We start from the raw sequence: 11,647 nt of genomic DNA on the forward strand, positions 1-11,647 counted from the left end.
AAAGGAGGCAGGCCAACAATATCAGATCAGTACTTACGTGGTCATGTTGTAGGCTCCTCTCTCCAAAGTGCATGCAACAGGCCAAATGATGGAAGAAGGGACATCGGGTGGGGTGGGGTGGGGAGGGAGTGGGATTGGGAAGTTGTAGTGGGGTGGGGGAGTGAGTGGGATAGGGAAGTTTCAGTGGGTTGGGGGAGTAAATGGGATAGGGAAGTTGAAGCCACTTTCCTAGGGATTTTCTGGTGTAAAATACCCTACCCCCAGTACATCTTGTGCCTGGAAATTCAGTGCAGATGGGCCTGGTGAGTGAAATGTATGACTTAGGCTAAGCTGTTGAAAGCATGGACTGGGCCCCAAAAATGTATTTCTGGACTCAATTATAGTAGTATCATTAATTTCCATGATAAATCGTTCTTCTTGCTCTACCCTGTGAAATACTAAACCCTCCTTAATCTCAGTTTTGGATCAACAACCCCTTGCATATCTCCTTGTTTTCCTGCAAAAGAAGAAATCTAGAAACCCTTTTGAGCCAATTTCGTTTGTGGCAACATACATTTCTATTTAATCTTTTTCTGCTTCATTTCTAAATAGTCTCTAATAAAAGAGAGAGAGACCACAATACCAAAGGGATAGGGTACCACAACTGACTTTCGTCAAAAAAGATTCCCTTTGGGCACCTTATTCTAGAAACAACAATTCTTTCAAACACATGAGACAAATATTAATGAAAAACAAAAGCTAAACTATAGAAGCAATGCAAAAAGTATAACAGTAAAAACACTATAGTAAAATGACCCTGCACAGTTTATTCATATACATTGAAACATAATTAAAATTGGGAAACAGACATTATTTGAAGAAGGAAAAATTAAATACAAAAATCATAAGCTTCCTATTAGTAAAAAAGGAGATACAGAACAGAACAGAACATTAATTCAGCCAAAAGTCAGAATTATCCTCAGTTAATGTAAGGTGTATTTCTCCTTTTGAATCGACGCGTTTCGGCGGACACTAACATATAGCCACCTTCGTCAGGAATACATATAATGTCTCCCCAATAGTTCTGAAATTTAAACAAAATTTATTTTAAAAGCAGAATTCATTTAATTAAAAAACAGTGTACATAAACAAAAAACGTATGCAGTATAACTCATATTCCCATTGCTTCTATAGTAGACATATTACAATATTGGACACAACACCGCATTTAGACAGCTCACATATTAAACATTTTGCACTGATTAATTATGTATATTAGATAAAACCCTTGCAATTGATCAGGACACCATGTCCATATTGAATCAGAGTCACTTGATATAAGCATAGTAGTCATGTTGGGTATCTAAAAGATGCACCTATCACCTAAAGCATAAAAGCCCTTCAGGTTACAGTCTATATCACATTCTGTTGGCATAGGGTTGCAGGGCACTCGTATTATGTTGATTGTGCTAAGTAGCCAACATTCATTGGTACTATCATTCACACTTTAGTATGGTTCATCCTGGCAGGAGGTAGCTCAGATGGGAGGGAATATCTTAATTAACCCCAGGCATTACTACAATGTAAAGATCTCTAAAGAGAGAATCTGTAAACACATACCTCTAATCCGATTAGAACCCTTCCAACCTTGGGGTTCATACCTCCTTTTCTATTTAAGTTGTTCTCGTCCAGCGAGAATAAAGGTTTTCATTTGAAACATATAGTTCTGGAATAAAACACACCACACAGAGAGCACAATTAAACACAGTAAACAATATCTGTGTTTCAAAGTAAAAATTCCAAAAGAGCTCTCTGAATCTACCTTGCTCAATAGTACTCGCACCGAGATTCGTTCAATTGTAATTGAGCTGAAGGTAAATCGTGTTTCACACTCTCCTATAGAAAAAAAGGGGGGAAGAAAATTCTCCATCAATCTCTTGTCACTCGTGACGATCAGATCAATTCTATTGCAACCAGCAAAGATGATATACTCACATCCTCCAGATATCAGTGCTTGTATAAAAGTGCACTGGAAGCTTAACTTAAAACTTCATGAGGAGTGCGATGACAAACATCTGCAGCTGCACGAAATTCTGACGTATAAGACATTCACACAGTCACTAAGCCACTGTAAAAAACAGCTAACCCGAGCAAAAATTATTGTGCATAGTCAAACAGGAGAAAACCCCTTACTTACGCATCAAGCGTTCTAACGGTTCCAATTAGGCACGTGGTAGAATAAGACCTCAGAATGGCGTGGAACGTGACTTACATAATGCGCGTTTACACCTTCCACCAATTCTAGGAAAGTAGAATGGAATAAAATGAACACACGGCAACCTTTAAAACTGCTACTAAACATGGCCGTGTTAAAGCCCCACACCGTCCAAGACTGTACTTACATTATATTGCGGTCTCGCACAGGAGCTTTGAAGCTATATCCAGCCTTCTACATGTCTAAATACGAGAGTGTACCCCCTGTAGGAGATAACAAACACCACAGACTATAATCGTGTGTTTAAATAGCCGACGGCTCCCTTTACCCGAGCGTAACCTGACTTTACCTTAAATCTTTTTGCTCATACGTCCCGCGTGCAGACCCGGTTGCCTCCAAGTGAACAAACAAGTCGGGCGGGAACAACGCAGTTTAAATACACAGGATAGCGTACCTCCTACTTCCTGTTACAATATACGGGTACTACCTCACTACTGACACAAACAAAGGACTGTGGCTATAAACACAAACAAGACGATCTAGCTCCGAGTGCTCACTCCCATATATCTCACGGCACTTATGTTTGGCTAATAGGGTTGCCGATGATGTCAATAGTGTGAACCAAATTTATACTAAATGGCAACACGCTATTTCTAAAATGTAAGTCGCACTACAAATCTATAAAAATAAAAATAAATATAAAGATAAAATTAAAAATAAAAACTACAACGGGGACGGTATTCAGGATCCAACTACCCCGATATACCCCAAAAAAATTATTTGCACGGTTACATGCGTATCTATAAGGACCTTACGAGCTAATCTTATGAAATCTGTCTCAAAAAGGTACTAGACCCCAATCAGAGAAATTATAACATAGACTACAAAGAGACATTGCAGACAAAGTATATTAACAGACAAGCTGCAGGTAATAATATATAGGTACAATCCTATGTACATCGTAACAGCTGGGGAACCTATGAACATTATTTCACGGAGAGACTAATTCGCCCCAATGATCCGATCCCATTCCTCCCGTGAGTTGAGTCCCTTTCTCACAGTATTGAGGTAGGAAATGTACCACTATTCTCTGTGCTTACGGGCGGTCACAATATTGCCACCCCTTTTGCCAATTTAACCCTCTCCAGAATGAACCCTCTAAAGTCGCACTCACCATGTTTTTTCTCCAAAAAGTGAGCAACAATAGGGGCAGTTATCTTTTTAGTTTTAATCGCTGACCTATGCTCTTGAAGCCTCGTCCGGGCCTCTCTTCCAGTTTCTCCAACATAGCACAACCCACATGAGTACATAAGGAGATAAATAACATTCTTACTCCTGCAATTATTGTGGGTTTTGCATTTTACAGTCATGTTATTGCAAGTAATTTCAGATGCAACAATGCATTGGGCACAAATATTGCACATGCCACATTTAGAAGTTCCCACAACCTTGGTGTTATCCAAAGTCCTCTGATGATCTACTACATCATCTTTGTATGTGTGGACTAACAAATCGCGCAAGTTCTTATTTTTTTTAAACGCAAAAAGAGGTTTTTCTAAAGCTGTATCCTCATCATGGTTCAAAATGTGCCAATGTTTATTAACCACATTTTTAATCTGATTGCTCATGTGGGAGAATTTGCTCACAAAGACAACTTTGTTCAGTGGGCCTTTTTCTTTCTTTGTATTTTGGATCAATGCATCACGATCGTAAAATTTCGCTCTCTTCAGCGAGTGTGATAGCAGTTTCTTAGGATACCCCCTGTCCTTGAACTTGTTTTTAAGTATTTCAGCATGTTTATAGTAGTCATTGATATCAGAACAATTTCTCAGCAGTCGGAGAAATTGGCTAAATGGGATACTCTCCATTTGAGACTTGGGGTGGAAACTGGAGAAATGAAGGAGGGTATTCTTCGCCATTGGCTTGGTGAACAGTTCAACTGACAGCACCCCATTAGAGTTTCTAATTGAGATATCTAGGAAATACACTTTTGTGGTACTACAGGAGGATGTAAACCTGAGATTTGGATCCCCCGGATTAATCCAACTCAGAAATTCCTCCAAAAATTCAATGGAACCTTCCCAAATAAAGAAAATATCATCTATGTAGCGGTACCAGCCCGCTACATTTTCAAAGAACGGGGCAATTTCGTTGTCTATATGTTTCGCCTCATAATTTCCTACATAGAGGCAGGCCAGACTAGGGGCGCAGGTAGCCCCCATACTGGTCCCCTTTAACTGCCTAAAATAATCATTTTTGAATAGGAAAACATTATTAGTCAAAATCAGTCTCACACAGTCGACTATAAAGTCCTTGTTAGCACCACCAAGATCTTAGTTGGACAAGAGATCATCAATTACCTCAACCATATCAGCCTGGGGTATATTGGTGTAAAGAGACTCAGTGTCTAGAGTGACCAGACACTGAGTCTCTTCACAGAAAGGCAAACCCTCAACCATCGAAATAATATGCGCAGAATCTCTCACATATGATTTAAGGTTGCACACCAGGGGTCTCAAGAAATGGTCAACGTATTTACTTACAGGCTCAAGCAATGAGTCAATGCTGCTTACAATAGGCCTCATAGGGGGGGTCTAATTTGTGTTTATGTACTCATGGTAAGCCATAAATAGCCGGTGTTTTTGGTTCCAAGTTGTTAAGATATCTGAACTCCTCTTCACAAATGTGCCCAAATATTTTGTATATTGCAAGATGTCATCAAGTGATTTATTCTGCCAACAGATTACACTTTGCGTTATATGGGAACTGATCCCTGGTTCCTCATGTTCCTCTCTTCGGGGTATTCTCTCCCACTGTGCTGCTAAAACACCGGCAACAAACATTCATAATACTTTTGAACTGATTATTTTGCTTCTTCTGTGGTTCAATCCATTTTCAACTAATCTAAGTGTTTTGGAGACACTCTGACTTTCAGAAAGGTAATCACTGGTTTATATTTCTCGAGAACTACAGAAAATGGAGCATTAGTGTGTGCATCTCTTGGTGGCTCATCATGTGGCCCTTGTACCGTGGAGTGGAGAAGTGTGGCTCAATGATTAGAACGGCAGACCCTGATGCAGAAGTCTAGCCTGGGACCAGGGTTCAATTCCCTTTACCTAAGTAAAGAAATTATAAAACTAGCAGCAATTACCCATGAGAAATTGACTGATGTGACCTAGAAAGATGAAGTTGATACTCCAAAAAGCTCTCCTTACCAAAAAAGTTATAGGGTAAAATTGGATGGTGCAGTACTTGAAAATATGCATCCCACAGGAATCCTATTACACATTACCGAATTGATAAAATGTATTAATAAATGGATTAAAAACATATATCAATTCTTGTTTGTTCTTCTAAAGGAAAATAATAGCACTTCAACAACTGGGATATTAGGGTTTTACACCTCGACTTTTATCATCACACATAAATTTCATTTGCAAGTAAATTCTCAACCAGTGTGAAATCACCCAAATCAATGCAGTTTTCCCTGTTTGCGCAATTAGGTTATGCTAACATCAATTAATATTGGACAACTACAACAGATTATTAGTATTTCTTTTTAAATTTGTGTAGGTGATGGTACCTCACAATCTACACCATCAAATCTCTGCAGACAAGAACTCCTATTCGACTATGTCTTATTCAAGGGTGTTCTACACTTGTCTTAATCTTTTGTTATGATAGGATCTTAAACTACGCTGAGTCTGAATTCTTCAATCTCTTCAAATAGAAACAATAAACACCTTCATTCATCAAATAATTTAATCGCAATTCAATAATACAATGATAAACAGAATTGCGATAGATGTTACATCACCCAATTAGTACGCACACCTCCAAACAGCAACTGCCTTCGAAAATCACACCCATTCGGCTCCTCAATCTCTGGGAATTGGCTTCCAGGATTCTGGTATTTTATTCTAACTCAGTTAATTATTTATATCTCCTAATTCAGAACATTAGGCTAAGTACTTTGCTATCAGAAAACTGAAAGCGCAGATTGGGCCTAAAAATGTAATCTCTGGGCTCAATTATAGTACTATGATAATTTTCCCCACATCGCTTCTCTGCCTTTTGGCTAAGATCAAGTGTAGTATCTGTTCTTATCAGTTTAATGATCATTTTCCCCATTAAATCATTCTTCTTTCTCTGGATGGATCTTGGAATGTTGTATTAGGCATTAAGGAGCATAATCAGACATCACAAGTTTAAATATTATCAAAAGTTTTAAGTTCAGTCAATGATGAGAGTTAGGATAATTTTTCCAACACTTTATTCTCATTAAGAAATCAGTAACGTTCTTTTCTTTATTTTGTCTTTATTTCAGTTTGTCCATAAATAAAATAAGTGTATTGAAATCTCATCAAAAGAATGGTTAGAACACAGCATCAAATATATAATGCATAAAGCGCGTTCCATAAAGGAATAGATTCCCTATTCCAAAGATCAGAGTTTTAGAGTTCAAGAACCCATGAAGAGTTCGATTTTGAAGCACAGAGGTAGATTAGAGGAGTATGAAGCTTCAAAGCCAAATTAGAGTAGCAGAACTTCCCATAAAGAGTAGTTCATAAGACTCACCCGAGTCTCAATAAATCCAAGAAAATGAGCATACAGTTGCAGTAGCAATCTGTTGAAAATCAAATAGCAAAGTGAGGCAAAAAGGGAAAAGGTAGCAGCAGTAGCCGCCCACAACCACCAAGGGTCTTGGTCGGGGGCAAAAGCGTTAAGAGTGTGTGAGTAGCTACCTAGGAATACGAACTAATATGAAAGTCAGGAAAACATGTTAAAACATTGTATCGGGCTTCTTCTTCCCTGAACCAATAGGATGGCAGGCTTCATTGGTAAGCAGGTTCAGCTCCTCTGTTCCCACAAAAATATGTGTAGCTCCTACACTTTATCACAAAGTTAGATACAGTCAGTCTTGCTTAGTTTGATTCTGGCAACATTTCACTTGGTTCCCATAATCCTTAAAACACAGATCAACTTCTACATCTAAGTTCATCTCACTGCGAGAACAATGAACTGATAACTAAAAGGCAAAATCACTGTTAGGTAATGCATTCTTTTTGCTATGAATCAAGCATCATTATTTAAAATGCACAAATCATTCTATTCAAACGTTATATGAAATACAAGGAAGTATGAAATTCATGGCTTTTAATAAAGAAAGTGTTGTTTATAAGATAATACATTGATTAAACTGGATCATTCTTCAATTATGACAACATTTCTAATGTCAGTTGAAGGTCAAGCTTCTAATTCATGTTGTGCACATTTCAGCAATATATCATTTTTCTTTCAGTTATAGGAAAATTGGTTCATAGCTTTTTTATGACATACTAGCTTACCCATCGTGGGTTGCTGCGATCTCAGAAGAAAGGAAATTTAAGGAAACTTGTTATGATAACATTCAATTTACATTGTGTCATTTTTATTGAAACTTATTCATTTTAATATGGAAAACATTTTAAAGTGTTGTTTTAATTCTGTTTATTTATTCGAGTGCTTGTGGATACACAGTATTTTTTGTTTTTCCGTCTGGTGCATACACAAATAAATCAGAAGGTTTTCCGACGAGTGAGCTGGCCATATACAGTTGTCCATGTGAGAAGCACGGATTCTCCAAATCTAGTCCACACACTTGCAGCAATTGTCCTTGTGCTTTGTTGATGGTCATTGCAAAAGCGAGTTGCACTGGAAACTGTAAACGTTCAGTGTTGGAAAGATTATGAGGGCCCTGGGGGGCCGATATTTAACACATTTTTCTTTTTTTTTGCCAGAAACCTTCGTGGGAGTATACTCAAAAACTTTTAACACATTTGTTTTTGCCAGAAACCTTCGCGGCAGTGTACTCAACAACTTCCCAAAGTTTCATGCCGATCGGATGAATGGTGTAGTAATGCATAAAGGACTAACAGACAGACATACATTTGTTTTTATATATATAGACTAGGGTAACAATGACTGCTGTTGTAAAATCAGCACATTTCAAATGCATTTGTTTTTTTGCATCTTGTTTTATATTTGTCATTGCACATTAAACTAATAGATTATTATTTACATGTAAACAAATTAGCTTTCCCACAGGCTACACGTGGGAATCTGAAGCCGATTGAAATTTCCTGCATGCGCCAAACTACATTGGTGCAGTTAAAATGTTTGCTATCATAGTGGATGCAAGGAGGTAATACTTAGGAAAGTGAATCAAGGGGACAACAGCACTGTTCTGCCTCCAGCCGTCACTACAGCGTTGAAGTCACGTGTGCTATAATGGGTGCAGAGATTTACCCTAGTTCCCTCAGCCGTTTGCTGTCACCTGCATTAAATCCTCTTGACAGTGGCCATCCTCCACTCATTAAGAGAATGATGATTCCATTATGTCAGTTTGGATTAAGCCGCTGTTTGCACTTTGCAGAGGAGATTGTACTCCAATCCCACCCAGGAAATTATATTTGCAGAATAACAAATGCATAATGAATGCGCATTTACAGTTATTTAAAATGGCATATTTAATGTTCAAATAGAGGGTGTTAATCATTGTGCAAATCCAACTATCACATCTGAATTACAGCACGGTGGAAGGTGTTACAGCTGGCAAGGCACCTGTGTCTGCTCAGTGACAGGGTACGATGAACAATATTTTAAGTGGCCTCTGCTATTAGCTTATTTGTTGTGCAACATTTAACAGATAGTCAGACTCTCAATGCCTCCAGCATAAATGTTTTTGGGATACTTACACGAATGGCAAGCCAGTGAAAGCAGGCCAGATGTTGGGATGAGGTTTACAAATATAAAGAGACATTGTTATATTTCTCCTCATCATTACACAACCATAACAAATTAGAATTTTAAATTAAAATACAACTTGGACGGTGCCAATAGAGCTGTCTCATATTCAATTGTTTATTATATTGGTATGTTCTTGAGCTAGAAGGAGAGGGTTGTTTAATTAAAAGGCATTGTCCCAACACTAGCACGGCCGGGCCTTAGTCAGTGCAAAGTAGCAGAGATACCATTTTGTGCTTCTACTAAAATAAACAACAGAGCTTCCCTCTATCTGTGTAGTTATTTTTTAAAGTCTTCTACCTTAAAACATTTATTTTGTGATCTTGGAGGAAGGTTAGTCTATTCCCAATGCACAGGGGATGGCTATTTGTGGGGCATGGGCCTTCTATGCAGGATGTTCCATAGACACTAACTTTTGCATGCCGTTTTCTTTTTTTACATGGATTTCACATGAATGATAATATCGACATAAACTGTAAAATACCCACAAATCACTCTAGCTACAGGTACATTATCATAAGCACTCATCAAAACAAATGCTGAGCACCTTTATCTTGGTCCTGTTTCAATCTACTATATACAGGGATTTAAGCGCCACAACTTGAGTCACCGAACAGGGACACAGGTTCACTCAGGGGTTGTAAATTACCCTGGGAAGACCTATACACAGTTTTATACCACCGTTTAGAAGGCAAGGCAGAGATCCAGTATATATGTGCAAGGGTCAGTTAAAAAACTCAACAGTAGTTTTACAATCAGAACAAATAACTCTAACTCTCCCTATCTTATCACCAACTGGAGGCCTTTTAAGACAGCACTGGAAGAGGTAGTAGTTTTATTTATTTATTTATAAAGTTTTATATAGCGTGAACGTGACCCACAAGGATATCAGAGCGCTTTACAGTATAGGAACATAAAAGGTTGAGGTGGTATACATACATTCAAAAGTGTCAATTCGTACAAAAGGAATATAAAATATATGAATAACAAACATAGAGGACCATGAAACCGCAGGACGTAGTACAATATACAGTTAAAGACATTAGGTGAATGTGCTAGCAAACATACATATTATAACCACGATCGAATCCCAATGGATAAGAAGTGTATAGGTAAAACCAAGAGCCACCACCACCAGCTAAGCTTTACACTACATACAAATATTGAGCAATAAGGGTAGTGATATTCTTCATACATAAAATGGTCTCAACCATTCCACCTGAGATAGGCAATAGTATTCCGATCATAAAGATGACTCAGTGACATCCTAGAAATCAAATTTATGGCATGAATTTGTTCATTAGCAGTATTTTTACTTCTTTTTTGAACGCGGTAAGGGAAGTGATTCCACAAACTACTGGAGGTAAGGAGTTCCAAATCCTTGGTGAAATCCCTGAGAAAGCTCTACAACCAGTTCTCTTCTTATGAAGGATTGGGGTTTCAGAAGGAAAGTGCTTGCACTTCGAAGTTGTCTGCAGCCTCCAGACCTCTACAACTTTAGAACCAGGTAACTGGGTGTATAGTTGTGAATTGCTTTGTGTGTCATGCAGGCCACTTTAAAGTGTATTCTTGCCTCATAGGGCAAAAAATTCAGGGCTTTCAAGGTTGGAGAGATGTGACAATTTCTTTTGGTTCCTGATACCAGTCTAGCCGCAGCATTCAGTGCTTCTCTTAGCGGAGCCAGCTTGTACTTAGGAAGACCACAGAGGGTGGTGCTTCCGTAGTCTAAACTGGGTAGCACTAGGGCAAGTACTGCCATTTTTAGATCAACCTGAGGGAGGAAGGGTTTGAGTTTTCTTAATATACTCAACTTGTAATTAGCTCCCTTGGAGGCAATTGAGATGTGCGACTGCATATTTAGATGTATGTCTATGGTGATTCCTAGGGATTCTGCTGAGTCAATAATGAGGAGGACATAGTCAAAGGAGGTTAGGTGTTTTAACCATAAGTCTAGCTCTGGTGTGTGGCTCGGTGGCGAGATGAGAATTAATTCAGTTTTTTTGGTATTCAGCATGAGGTGGTTGTTAGTGAGCCAGCTTTGCGTGTTCAGTAAAACAGTGTTGAGGGCAAAGAAATCTTCTGGCAAGGTTATTTTCAGATACAGTTGGGTGTCGTCCGCGTACAGGTGATACAGAATGTTCGCAGATTTCAGTATGTTCGCCAAAGGCTCCACTAGGAGGTTGAAAAGAATGGGTGATAGTGCAGATCCCTGAGGAACACCAAGGGTGACCATAGAGGGTTGCGAGAGTGAATTCCTCATCTTGAATCTTTGAGTTCTGTTATTCAAGAAGGAGGAGAACCATTTCAGCACTGTGCCCGAGAGGCCCATCCTTCGTTCCAATAGGGACAGAAGGTTGTCATGTTTGACCGTATCAAAGGCGGAGGGCAGATCAAGAAGTAGCAGTAGTGTTTCAAGGATGCAAATAATTTCTGTCAGGAGATCCAAAGATGTGACAAAATTCTTTGAAGTGATGCTGCACAACAAGTTTCAAGATGTGCCACAAGAAGAAACTTTCTAGGAAAATAAACTCAGCACCTGGCCTAAAAAGTGTTTAAGCTGGAGAGCCAGGAACACAGGTGAAGAGCAAAACCAAGCTGAGGCACACAGGTGAAGAGCAGAGCCCAATCAGAGGCTCCTGTCATCTTCTCATCCACAGGGAGGAAAGG

At 38.8% G+C, this 11,647-nt stretch overlaps 1 non-coding gene across 1 annotated transcript; it reads left to right on the forward strand.

Annotated features, from left to right (window-relative positions):
* The first annotated feature begins 6,252 nt into the window (after positions 1–6,252).
* LOC147706075 (U2 spliceosomal RNA) lies at positions 6,253–6,436 on the forward strand. Its single transcript, XR_015298540.1, has one exon. It is a non-coding gene; the product is annotated as a U2 spliceosomal RNA (small nuclear RNA).
* Positions 6,437–11,647: the final 5,211 nt, after the last annotated feature.

The sequence above is a fragment of the Lissotriton vulgaris genome, chromosome 7 (genome assembly GCF_964263255.1).
Source record: "Lissotriton vulgaris chromosome 7, aLisVul1.2, whole genome shotgun sequence".
NCBI classification, from domain to species: domain Eukaryota; kingdom Metazoa; phylum Chordata; class Amphibia; order Caudata; family Salamandridae; genus Lissotriton; species Lissotriton vulgaris.